This window comes from Antechinus flavipes, chromosome 1 (genome assembly GCF_016432865.1).
Source record: "Antechinus flavipes isolate AdamAnt ecotype Samford, QLD, Australia chromosome 1, AdamAnt_v2, whole genome shotgun sequence".
In the NCBI taxonomy this organism is placed as follows: domain Eukaryota; kingdom Metazoa; phylum Chordata; class Mammalia; order Dasyuromorphia; family Dasyuridae; genus Antechinus; species Antechinus flavipes.
Genome location: NC_067398.1, coordinates 559,534,306 through 559,546,863, shown reverse-complemented (window position 1 = coordinate 559,546,863; position 12,558 = coordinate 559,534,306). Strand labels below are relative to the sequence as shown.

Genomic DNA, 12,558 nt, shown 5'->3' with positions numbered 1-12,558 from the left:
AATAGAATGAAGCATCAGGACAGCCTTGAGGTAGAATCTATAAAACCCAGCAATGAAAGGACTCAATTACCATTTTACTGCAATAAGAGAGCTATATTACATTCTTCCGTGAACTTGAAAGAGAATGCTTTGTAGAAACTATGTTAAGAATAAGCCTTTTTACTCCTAGGATTAAGGTAGCATATTTTCCCCAACTTTAGGAGAAAATATTCATTTGGTTATGGAAAGGGGTCATATTCTCCAAAGTAAATATGGACTTTGCCATCAGGCAGAACACACTGTGGATGCTCATAAAGATTGGACTTTCACTACTCAGATTTGTATACTTTGACTCTTGCTATATCTTTTCATTGAATATATCTTTCTGAAAGCTAATTGGTATGAATTGGTTGTGTGATGTTGGCATGCTAATCCCTGGCCCTGGCTGAGGATATTGATACTAACTGTAACTGGTATTTCATTTTGGGAAAATTGAGCGCAAGCCAATGGCACTATATAAAGACAATCCAACTCAAGAAGACCTCTAGAATTTTGATAGGAAGGTATAGCCAGTCTCTGTCTAGGGAACCAGGTTGCTAATGTACAAGTAGGAGCTGGGATTTCAGAGGTTATATGAGCTACGCTAGAAATCACCCAGAAGTTATATTTTAAGCTAGAACATGAAATTGTCCGTGGAAATTTAGTTTGTTGGGTCCTGAACTTCCTTTTATCATATTTGTGTATGACAAAGAACTGAGAAGGAAAACAAATACATCAAATAACAAAACAGAGGCCTGGGAAGATCTTGACAGACTGGAATGATGGCCTGAATGGATATGAAAGAGTTCTAAGAAAATGACTAAAATTCAGTATCTTTTGATTTAAAGATCCCACCAACCAAAATATGATCCAAGGAAGTCAAAGATAGAAAGAAACGTTCAATATACATCAAAATCCTTATAGCAGTACTTTTTAATAATAGCTTTATAATAATAACTTTTTATTTTTCAAAATACATGCAAAGATAGTTTTCAGCATTCATCCTTGGAAAACTTTGTGTTCCAAATTTTTCTCCCTCCCTTTCCCTCCTTCCCTAGGCAGCAAGTAATTCAACATAGTTTAACTGTGTACAATTCTTCAAAACATTTTCTCATGCTGCAACAAGAAAAATCAGATCAAAAGAGAAAAAGAAAAAAAGAAAAAAACCAAGCAAAATAACAACAAAAAAGGTAAAAATACTATGTTGCGATCCACAATCAGTCCCCACACTACTCTCTCTGGGTGCAGATGGCTCTCTCCATCACAAGTCTATTGGAATTGCCATGAATCACCTCATTGTTGAAGAGCTGAATCCAACACAATTGATTATCATATAGTCTTGTTATTGCTGTGTACAATGTTCTCTTGGTTCTACTCATTTCACTTATCAGATCATGTAAGTCTCTCCAGGCTTTTCTCTAGAATTTTCTGAAATCAGCCAAGCAGTACTTTTTGTAGTAGGAAGTACCTGAAAGCAAAGTAGATGCACTAGTTTGAAGAATAGCTAAATAGTTGTGGTATATAAAGATAACAGAATATTATTGTCTCATAAGAAACCATTAACATGAAGAATATGGAGAAACAGGACAGCTAAGTGGCACAGGGAATAGAGTACCAATTCTGTATTCAAATCCAATTTTAGACTAGCTATGTGACCCTGAGCAAGTCACTTAATCCCAATTGCCGAAAAAAAAAATGCATGAGAAAAAGTTTGAACTGATGCAAAGAGAAGTAAGTAGAACTGGGGAAAATATGCAGTGACTATAACAATATATTGGAAGAAAAAAATTGAAAGTCAACACTGGATCATTAGAATGACCAAGCTTGCTTTAAAGAAGTATCAGGTTTATTGGTTTGCTTGTTTGGTTTTTTTTTTTTTTGCTTCTTTGTAAAGATATGAATTCAAAAGCATGAAACATTGAATAAAAAGCTGGACTTGGCCAATGTATTAGTTTTGTTGAGTTTCTTTGGTTCTTTCTTTTTATTCTCTATTATAAACCATGATTCTCTGGGTGAGGAAGGAGGAATGCTATATAAGGGCAATCTGAAACAAATCACATCAATAAAAAATAATTTTAAAAGAAAAAATGCCCACCTTTTTAAAACCAACATTCTTTCAGTAATGCTTTAGGATGGTGAGTCATGGATTAGCAGTCTCTAATGACTTAAAGTTGTAGGTACCCAACAATGGAAAAGCACATGGAGGGCATGAATAGGCTTTGACAAGCAGTATTACCAAGGAAGATTTGCATAAGAGAAGTGGTTTGAAGAATATTTGCAGGAAGATATGTGAGCAGAAAAAGAGTTACATTGGCACATATTCCCCTGTAATTAGTACAAGAGAGGATGTTCCAACATGATCTATAAGAAGCCACTCTGAGATTCCATTTGCCTGCTGATTAGCTAGGCCAGTGGGATTTATGGATTGGATTTATTATTAATATCAATAATTGGCCTTAAAATTTATAAAACAATTTATAGACATCATTTCATTTGAGCCTCATAATAACCCTGTAAAGTTGATGTAACATATAATCCCTATTTTATAGATAAGAAAACTGAGGCTCAATGAGTTTAAGTGACTTATCTTTGATCATGTAGTCAAGAACTAGAAGTTGAATTTAGGTTATTCTAACTTCCCAATCTAGCATTCTGTCCATCATAATGATGGTTCCTTATAGCATTTACTCTTTATTTTTGTTAGTTATTACACACATTTCCCTGGGCTACAGAATGATACTATATTGTAAGCTCCATGAATACAGGCACTGTTGCTTATCTAAACTTTGTATCTCAACCAGTCCCTAGCACAGTATTTTCTGCATAAGCATTTTGCCACGTGGGCCAAGTTATTCCCCTCACTGGAAACCAATTTTCTTCATCTGAAATGGTAGAACCATATGATTTCTAAGGATCGTTCTAGTTTTAAATCATATGACCTTATGAATGGTACAATTATCCTAGTCATGAAGCTGGTTTAAATTTCTTTTCAAAAATGTGTGTCCTAGCTGAGCCCTGAGGCATGGTTCCCTGGGCTACTGGCAAGAATGTGACTGTCTATTGACCTATGGCTCACAAGTTCTCTCCTCTTCCTTCCTGAATCCCAGGGATTCAGAATCAAAGATAGCCAAGATGAAAATCCCCATTCCCTCATCTTCATCTGCTTTAGCCTCAGCTTTCTTGCCCTGCCTTCCTTAACCATTGTGTAGTCAGGAAGCCCAGTCTATTGTTAAGGAAAAGCCTTTCATATTAGAACTCCTATCTCCTAATTCCTCCAAGGATTGGCAATTTTATAGCTTCCCTCTACTCAAAAGACACTGCATTCCTGGCCACATTGTCCAATATTAGATATATCTGCTTTCTTATCCACTGATTCACTGAGCTCAGAGAAAAGGTAGATGTAGTCCTAACCCTCCCACAGCCACTTCCAGATCTTCTCCTTCTACCATCATTCTGAAACATATCCATCCAAATATATAGCTCTATCTAAATCCTGGTAGGATTTACTACCCTGTCAGTCTTAGTCTTTCTCAAAGAGTTCAGTTCCCAGTTCACTGACTTCCTATCTCAAACTCTGTCTTAATACTTGGGGACTTCAATAAACATGTTAAATACCTCTCAAGAAAATCTGGCTTCATAATATCAATGCTAAATGGCCTGTACTTTTATCACTTTAGCCACATATAGGGATTAGAGGGAAGGAAATATCATGTCTAATATCTCATCTTTGCCCCTAAGTGTTCCACATCTACAATCCAGATTTCTGAAATTCTTCTGCTTATAATTTTCTGTTCATCTCTCCTAGTGTGCCCCACCCTTCCTAACCCTATTTTTGGTCCTCACAGAAACCACCAATCAATCACCTTGTCCCTCCTGCTCTTCTAATCCAGCACCATTACTCAGGCCTGTAAGGACCTGAAGAGATTTCCCCACCCACTAAATGAAGAAGCCAGGGAAACTCAAATCCCCTGAGTCACCAAGCCAGAGAGGGCTGCAGTAACAGCCAAAAGTCCCTTTTCTTGCCTGTAGGGGGGAGTGGATATCCACTATTCTGCTAATTTCTCAGGTCTCCCCTCAACATGGATCAGCACCAAACCTCCAAACTTTGATCTGCACACTCAAACCAGACTCCCCACACCCTCTCCTCAATACCCATTCCTGCTTGACCCAGATAAAAAAATCCTACACAAATCCACCAGGCTTTGCTGGTTTGGGCACCTTATTCCAGGGACCCAAGCTGTTCCCAATCTCTCTGAATGCTGCTCATGTTATATATAGTTCCCCTCAATAAAGTTTTATACTCACTCTTTTTGTGGTAGCAAAGTATTGGAAAATTAATAGATTCCTATCAATTGGGGAATAGCTGAAGAAGTTGTGGTATATGAAGGTAATGGAATATTATTGTTATATTAAAAAAATGATAAACAAGTTGATTTTAGAAAATGCCTGGAGGGCAACTAGGTGGTACACTAGATAAAGCACCAGCCCTAAAGTCAGGAGGACCTGAGTTCAAATTTGATCTCAAACATTTAACACTTCCTAGTTGTGTGACCTTGGGCAAGTCACTTACCCCCAATTGCCAGGGGGAGGGGGGGGGGAAGGAACAGAAAAGGCCTGGAAAGGTTTACACAAATTGATGCTGAGCAAAATAAGCAGAACCAAGAATACATTATACACAATAACAAGAAGAATGTGTGATGATCAACTATGAAAGTGGTTCAGTGATCCAAAGCAATCCAAATAGACTTTGGATAGAAAATTCCATCTGCATCTAAGAAAAAAAACTATGGAGACTGAATGTAAATCAACACATGCTATGTTTACTTCTTTTTTCTCTTTTTTTCCTCTCCCATGGTTTTTCCCTTTTGTTCTGAATTTTCTCTCCCAACATGATTCACAAAGAAATGTGTATTAAAAATAGATAAATTTACTATGAAAAAAATAAAAATAAAATTTTATGCTTAACATCTTTAGGAAAACTGTTCTCTCCAATTTTACTAACAATCTCTTAATTGCTTAATTCAGTTACCTTTTTTAGTCCTCAAGTTTCTTGGCCTTTCTGTGGGTTGATACTATTGACTTCCCCTTCCTCCTAGATACTTTCCACCAAGGGTTTTGGAGTCACCACTCTATTCCCATTCTCCTCCAACTCTTCTAATTGTTCTTCCTTTTTCCTATCCTAACAGTGGATAACTGTTATCTCTCCTTTTGAATCAGGCAAAGCCCAATCTCTCCTGAACTCTCTTCTTTCTATACACCCACTTTCAAGGTAATCTCATCAACTCCCAGGGAGTCTAGTGTCATATTTAAACAGCTGACTCTGAAATTTCATATTCATCCTTTTTTTCTTGAGTTCTAGTACTATATCACAACACCCTACTGAATAGTTCTATCCAGATCTTATAGACATCACAAACAAAACCTGTCCAAAATTGAACTCAGGTTCCACTCCACTCAACTTCCTCCCCCTTCCTAATCATCCTGTTTGTCAAGAATAGCATCATTCTTCTAATCCAGCTTCACAATCTGTTATCTTTAGTGCCATCATTTTTTAAGCCTCATCTCCCAAAACTATTGGCTGTGTTTCTGCAGTACCTACATCTATCCACATCCCTCTGCTCATACATCCTCTTCAAGTCATCAGCTTCAACTTGGATTATTACTATTCCTCCTAATTGGTTTCTGCTTATAGTTTCTCCTACTTCCAGTTGATCTAATACAGCCAACCATGGGATTCCTCTCTTCAGGAAACTGCAGTAGCTTCCTATTGCTTCTAGAATGAAATACAATCTTCTTTTTGTCCTTAAAATCTTCACAGTATGGTACAGTGTGGCTCTGAATAAATGCTTGGTGAATTGCATTTGAATATATTTAAATTTGTTGTTTAAAAATGTTCTATAGGAAGTTTGCTAAGTTTTTAAAGAACTTTCTCAGGGAGGCAGTTTAAAAAAGTTATAGGTTGCCAAATTATTATTATAGAGATGATAAGGAATGTGTTATATGCAAATTTGCTTCAACAAACTCTCAATTTTATAATTGATGAGAATAAAACAAAAAATCACCTTCTAGTTGGAGAGTAAGTTTTTTACTCTCCATGTTCAAATGCCTAACATGATACTTTTTCCTCATGTTAGGCTTCAGATGTGTGCAGGAGACAAAACAGAGCTTGAAATTGGAGGGAACTGAAACCTTTGGGGAATTTTAACTTTTCCAACAAGCTGCCTGGAAGTTGTCTTCCTCAGGTGTAGTCTATTAAAAGTAGTGACGGGGAACCTTAAGGACACACTTTTTTTCATAACCTTGATTAACTAATCTAATGTCATAGTTCATTCTCTATTTCATCTTAAGCAATATGACCAACTAAAATCATTGTTTCCAGAAAAAGACAAACCCATAGATCTCCCAATGAGAGCTCTCTATTTTCTCTAGAACAGAAAGGACACTCCTTCCTGCAATTGAATTTTTTCAAAGGATATCAATTCAGATTACAGCTGGTAATAAGGAATACTATGGGCAGAAATTTCCCTTGGGAAAATAATCCTTGCACATCCTCTTATTTGCATATTTGCAGTTTCCCTGCAAGAGTGACTTAACCTAGTAAGGCTGCTTTATGGAAAGGCAGATCTAATAGGATCACAAGCAGCAATAAAGTGCTGCAAAATATCTTTGACAGTCTGGGCAAACTTGTTCAAAGAATGGGGCATGCGTTAATCAATGTGTGCCCATCTACATCAATACAGGTTTTAATTCCTCCTCAACAGTATAACTATATACCATGCTACAGCATCCTTTATCCTTACCACATGGCCTGCAAAGGCAGGTGTGGTTCCTGTTGCAAGCCTATAACTTTGTTATCTACTAGCATAGCAAATGCCTATGCCGATGGCATTTCTTGAATTGGGTGTGACTTTCTCTGCCTGGCAGTGATCTGACACATGCTTGTAAAGGGAAGAGATTTTCCCTCCTCTCAATCTCATATAGGTTATGAGAGAGAGAGAGCAACCCAAAGAAAACTACTAAGCTGCCCTACCTCAGCCTCACAAAATAGCAATCAATGAATATTTATTTAGTACTTTTTATGTGCCAAGCATTGTAGATACAACAACAACAAAAGGCAAAAGGCAAAAGAAAGTCCCTGTCTTCAATGGGTTTACAATCTAATGGGGAAGACAACATGCAAACAAATATATACAAAGAAAGCTATAGAGAGGATAAATAGGAAATAGTTAATGGAAGAAGGCACTAGAATTAAGAGGAGATAGGGAAGGTTCCCAGTAAAACATGGGACTTTAGTTGGAATGTAAAGGAAACCAAGGACATCAATAATGATCCAAAGAAATAATGTTTGTAAAAGATAGGACCCAGGTCTTAACTGTAATAAACCTATTGTGATTCTAGTTTTATTCATAGATTTGGATTCAATTTAAAAGTTTATAACCTACCCTCAATTCCTATTTTGGAATCAAAAATCTTTCCTGTGAGTTAGTCTCATCTTCAGCATCTTAACATTAAAAGTCACTGTGGTTTCTTTTTTCATAGAGTATTGAATATTAACAGTTATTTTCACTGCTATCATCATTATTATTAATAGCTTACATTATACTGTATCATAGATCGTAAAATGGTGCCACACACACATTCTTTCACTGGATACTTATTGACCTCCCTAACTTCCTTTAAGTTACAACTAAAGTCTCATTTTGTACTGGAACTCTTCCTCAGCTCCTCTTAATTCTAATGCCTTCTTCTGTTAAGTATTTCCTCTGTTTGCATGTTGTTCTAATCTAATGTTCCCATTAGACTGCAAGCCCATTGAGGTCAAACATGTCTTTTGCCTTTTTTCTGCATTTCCTATCTTCTTAAGGCTCTCCTGTCTCAGGCCTCTCTTCTGCAGCAATTGGCAGCATTTGAATGGCTAGGACTATTAACCTTTTGGTTACTGGGTTCTAGATGCTACTATATTCCTTTTATTTTCTAGGTTCCTCATTTCCAACCAGCCACATATAGCATCTTTTCAATAAAATAATCCCTAATAAAAACACCAACCACTGAAATGTTTTTTTAAAAGTTCCTTGAGGTTAGAATCTGTTTGGGATTTTGCAAATATAGCCCTAGTGGTTTGACCATAGTAGGTATTTAGTAAATATGTATTGAAGTATTGAGTGAAAAAAAAAAATCTTGGAGCAGGGAGTGGTGGAGGAGGTGAGTGGATAATAAGAAACAAAAAAGCTGTAAGTTTTATACATTATAAAAACTCAATCTTGTTCCTAAGTCTGAACTCCAGGAACAAGGACAATTTAATTAAAATTCTTTTCTGCCTATCTTCATACTCATGATTCTCCTTAAGTCAGGTCATTAGTGCGTATGTTTGTATGTGTGTATGTGTGTCTGTCTGTGTGTATATGTGTGTGTGCATGTATATATATGTATATACATGTATGTGGTGTGTGTGTGTGTGTGTGTGTGTGTGTGTGTGTGTGTGTGTGTGTACAAAGCCTTTCCAGATTGGTAAAATTTGCCAGTTTGCACCTCTATTAATATAGTATTTAAGTCACTTCCATCCCATAAGTGGACCCTAGAGGACTTATACAATAATAATAACTAGCATTTATATAGTATTTAGAGATTGGCAAAGACCTTTACATATATTATTTCATTTGATCTTCACAACAACAATGTGAGGTTGGTACTATTGTTATCTTCTTTTTACAGATGAGGAAACTAAGTCCAAGAGAAGTCAGAAAACTTACCCAGGATTCAGCAGTTAAGTAAATATCTGAGGTAAGATAAAAATGAAGGTCTTCTTGTTCACAAGTCCAGCATTCTATCCATCATACCAACTAGCTGCCAATAAAAATAGACAGACAGGCATTATGGTCTTGATAATAATTCCATTTTAAGTCATGCCAGGCTTTTAGCTGAACAAATTTCTTACCATATCATAGCCTTCTAGAATGAAATTCTATCTAAATAGAGGAAGAAGATTTCATCTACTTCTTGGAATTTCTTCTATATATTCCCAAGAAGTCTGTAAATAGATTTCAAGGATTCTATGAACTTGGTCCAGAACAATTTAAACCTTTCACTAACTCCTAACTAAAATTTATCATTTCCTTTAATTATTTAAAAATTTTATTTTGAGCAGTCCAAGAAACCAAAAAAAAAAATTTATGAACCCTCTTTTTAGAATCATTTTTTCCAGTTCTCAGTTATGAGTCTAAATACTGATTAATAAGCAACTATATTGCTCTTACCACTTCTCAACTTGACCATTCTTGATAATTCTCAACCAAGTTCATTGGTAATTATATGGGAAAATTCTTTGACAGAGGAATTTGTACAGCTGGGTGACACTTGTGAATATAGTGCCTGCTCTGGGGACAGGAAGACTCATCTTTCTGTGTTCAAATCCAGCTTCACACACTTAATAGCTGTGTGACAGTGGGCAAATCATTATATCCTATTTACCTCAGTTTCTTCATCTACAAAAGGGGTGGGAGATGCAAACCCCTCTAGTCTCTATGCCAAAAAAAAAAATCAAATGGGGTCCCCAAATGGGTCATGCAGTCAGATATGCCTGAATAACAACAAAAAGGGAGCCAAGTGGTATGGATAGAGAACTGGATTTGAAGTCAGAAAAACCTGAGTTCCTCGTTTTTAAAATAAGGATAATAATATCCACTTCACTAGATTGTTGTGAGGACCAAATAAAATATATACAAAGAACTTTGCAAAACCTTAAAGTACAATATAAATGCTAGTTCCTATTATTATCCAGGACCAAAGCTATTGCCTCCTTTGGAGAATAAATTAATTCAATGTTGGCCTGTAATAAGATAAGCCTACTGTTTAGAGCTAGGGCAATGATAGCCCTTCTACATATCTGCTCTACCCTGGTCCTGCAATATCTGAACTAATGTGTCTACTTTTGGAAGACACATTTTAGAAGACAAGAGCCTCCAAAGCAAAATAAATAAGATAGAGAAGAGTTCTAAGTTCATGAGACATTTTAAGTACTCTAGTATATAGAGCAATGGACCTGGAATCAAGAATACCTGAATTTAAATCCATCTTCAGATACTTACTAGCTCTGTAATCTTGAACTAGTCACTTAAGCTGTTTGCCTCAGTTTCCTCATCTGCAAAATGCAGATAAAAAAGTACCTTCTTCAATGGGTTGTTGTGTAGATCAAATGACATAACATTTGCAAAGTGGCTTGTAAACCTTAAAGTGCTATATAAATGTTAGCTAACAGCATTGCAAGTAGTAGTACAATCCTAATCCAGTGTCTAATTGTGAAGTAGAAGTGGCTCTAGGTGCTCAAATACTATGCCAGTAGAAGTATAAACTCTGGTAAATTCTACCAAACTTGAAAGGTTTTGTTTTGCATATGATCCTAGAAACATCTCCCAACATTTACTTCCCAAGGACCAGCCTAATTAGATATGGAGAAGTTCATCCCCAGAAGTCTGACCACCTGCTAGCTAACTAGTTGTAGTAGTAGAAGCAGTGGGAAGAACAGCAGTATTAGCAAAAGTGGTAAAAGCAGCAACAGTAGCAAAAGTAGTAATAATAGTAGCAGCAGCAGCAGCAACAACAATATTAGTAGTAGTGGCCACAATAGCAACAATAGTAGTAATATTAGCCACAGTAGCAGCAATAAAAATAGTAATAGTAGTAGCAATAATAGTAACTATAATAGTTGTAGCAATAACAGTAGCGCAGCAGTAGTAGTAGAAATAGTAGTATTTGGAAAAGGAAAAATTTATGGGTAAATTAATCAACTGGCATTTTTTTTAAAAAATCTATGCATCAGGGGCTGTACTAGGTACATAATGAAAATAATGAAATGATGAAATAATGAAAATAATAAAAAAAATGAAACAGGATCTAACTTCAAGGAGCTTATAGACAATTTGGTCAAAACAAGTGTATATAAGTTGTGTGTGTGTGTGTGTGTGTGTGTGTGTGTGTGTGTGTGTGTAGATGTGGGTGGGTGGGTGTGTGTTATATAGGAATAAGTTTAATTTTGAGAGAAAGTATCAGTAAGTGGAGGAAAGTCCTCATGATGCTAGGTAAATTTGAGCTGAAATTTGTTTTCAATATTTCACTGACATGAGAAAGAAGGGTTAGGCTTACTCTGCTTGGCCCCAGAGAACAGAACTTGGAAGAATGAATAGATATTGCAGAGAGATTTAGATTTGTGTGGTGGACAATGGCCAGGCCTACCTGACAGAAGCACACATTGGGAGCTGATAGAATTTCAAGAGGAAAGTCCCCAGCCTGTAGAGCAGATGTGATTACACGCCACTGGGAGCTGGAGGATGTTCATGGATAGTAGCCCCTGCCATTTAGGCAGACAGACCATAAAGGTTTCTTTGTTTTGTGCATAATGTAAGGCTTAGCTCTGGTCATTTGGTCTCTCAACTCTTCCTTACCCCAGAGGGATACCTGAAGCCCACTCCATGCAGGCTCATTTCAGCCATACTTGTGAGTATTGCCTCCTTTGGGAAAGGGAGATAAGGGAAACTCACCACTAACCAACATGTGCACCAGTCTAGAGTTTGCTGAACCACAGGAGGGCCAATGCCATTCCAGTGTCTATACTGCGTCTCACATTAAAATTAAAAGTCCTCAGGAGCAAAGATCCATTAGGCTACCTAAGGAGGGGCAAACCAATCCAAAACAGGAAAAAAAAAAATGAATCAGTTTAAAGCTTTCTGGTTGATCAGTATTAGGATCATTGGATCTTATGTTGCTGTACTTTCCATCCTATAATTTTGTGTGATTTTTCTGTTCTCTCTATTCCCCTTAAACTTTTTTACCAAAATTTAGACATTCTTCACTGGCACCACTACTGATCATCACTCCCACTTGTGCTCTACAGAGGTCACATGATCTGGCCAAGGTCTCAGGGCCCATACTGCTCACAAAATGGCCTCTCCTCTCCTTTCCAACTACTTTTCCTTTCTACTTCTGACCCTACTCCATTTCATCCCTGTCCTAGCTTTCCATTCATTGTTCAGTGTAAGTTATAAAGCAACTCTGGAGCTAATAGATAGGATGGATACAGCTCTTTTAAAAAATATTTCAAAGGACTAACCACTCCCCCAACTCATCATGAGTAATTAGCCTTTTCCTGAGCCCTTTCTCAAATGAGTGCTGAAAACTACATGCTTTTTTACATTCTATCAACAAAGATTGCATCAGTGAAAGTGGGTTCTTATGAACCATTACTCCTACAAATAACTCATCGATGTTAATCTACCCTATGCAACAAATTGTACCTCAGTCTTTAAAGGATTTCTTTAAGCCTGCAACACTCAAAAAGTTTTAAAGTATTTAAAAAGTATATTCCACAATTACAATTCAATTGCAGTTAGTAGAAAATCACAATAATTTTTGTATATTTTGATCTAAAGCTATGATTTTATCAGTGTTAAGAGGGAAACTCCCTGTATCAGAATTACCTCCAAGAAGACAGAGCAACACTTCATCTATAACTTACAAAGTTTCCTGGAAGTGAATTGAGTAGTTAAG

General features: G+C 36.6%; 1 long non-coding RNA gene across 1 annotated transcript; it reads right to left on the bottom strand.

Annotated features, from left to right (window-relative positions):
- Positions 1 to 1,045: 1,045 nt before the first annotated feature.
- LOC127544201 (uncharacterized) lies at positions 1,046 to 8,858 on the bottom strand. The gene is made up of 2 exons (XR_007949397.1): positions 8,769 to 8,858; positions 1,046 to 1,486 (listed from the first exon to the last, which is right to left on the bottom strand). It is a non-coding gene; the product is annotated as an uncharacterized LOC127544201 (long non-coding RNA).
- Positions 8,859 to 12,558: the final 3,700 nt, after the last annotated feature.